At 34.9% G+C, this 1,012-nt stretch overlaps 1 long non-coding RNA gene across 1 annotated transcript in view; it reads right to left on the bottom strand.

The window, feature by feature from the left end:
* LOC110448713 overlaps positions 1–1,012 on the bottom strand; it is a 4,915-nt gene that overhangs the window by 3,472 nt on the left and 431 nt on the right. The window lies entirely within an intron of this gene.

The raw sequence follows: 1,012 nt of genomic DNA, 5'->3' as shown, positions 1-1,012 counted from the left end.
CGTATATCGTTTAGGTGATCGTGTCCGTCGATTCACTTAGTATCTGTACTAGACTAGTACCGTATCGCCTGTGTCGCGATTTTTAAATGGCTTGGTTTACAACCACTGGCAAAAAAAAAGTAAAAAACTTCAACAGAACAAAAACAACACGAAGTTTGTATGGGCAACAAAAAGGATGATATCCTTTCAAGAGTCATGGAAAAATCGTTTACATGGCTAAATAATAATACTGACACAAATTTAATGAAATGTAGGGTATGCTGAACTCAGAAGATGATTCCGAAATGTCCAGGAAGGATTGAATAGAGTTGCAACAAAATACGTTGAGACTACTGTTGGGGCAAATTTGTTTGACATTCTGACTGTATATTGAGATAAAGATCATATGAAAAAATAAGGATAAAATAATATACTTTTTTATAGTACTATACCTATGCCAGTCACATTTAATTTGCACTGGATGATCCCATTGGACTACACACTGAAGTCAATGTCAGCGATATGGTTTGTCATTTTCACAGAAAGCAAGACATCAGAATTGATAACTTTTTGTGAACAAATGCATTTCATTCTGATTGTGTTATTTATTGGATTTAATTGAAAGAATAACACCCTTTTTCCTCCAAGTTTTTAAAAGAACTAGGGGCCTATATGTGTTTATATTTCACTTTATTCCCGATAAAATTGTTACTCAAACGGGTAACTGTTACCTAAATGCAGGATTTATAGCATTAAAAAAAAAGTTATACCCACTTGCGCCATAGTGCCCAACCACCTGCTCATAGTAAATGAAATTATAAGGATTAAAACGAATCGTAGCGATTGCAAACTGGCTGTATAAATAGTGTATACCAGGTAAAATTCAACACAAACCAATGTTGATACTCAACTTGATAGAGAACATAAAGTGATGTGCTGTTTATTTTACACTTAATCCTTTATTCGGCAATTTCAGCCTGATTAGTTCCGAAACGAAACACTATTTACTCTACAGTGCACGGGGTGGGGGGGG

The sequence above is a fragment of the Mizuhopecten yessoensis genome, unplaced genomic scaffold (genome assembly GCF_002113885.1).
Source record: "Mizuhopecten yessoensis strain PY_sf001 unplaced genomic scaffold, ASM211388v2 scaffold4179, whole genome shotgun sequence".
Taxonomy (NCBI): domain Eukaryota; kingdom Metazoa; phylum Mollusca; class Bivalvia; order Pectinida; family Pectinidae; genus Mizuhopecten; species Mizuhopecten yessoensis.
This window is presented reverse-complemented; position numbering and strand designations above follow the sequence as displayed.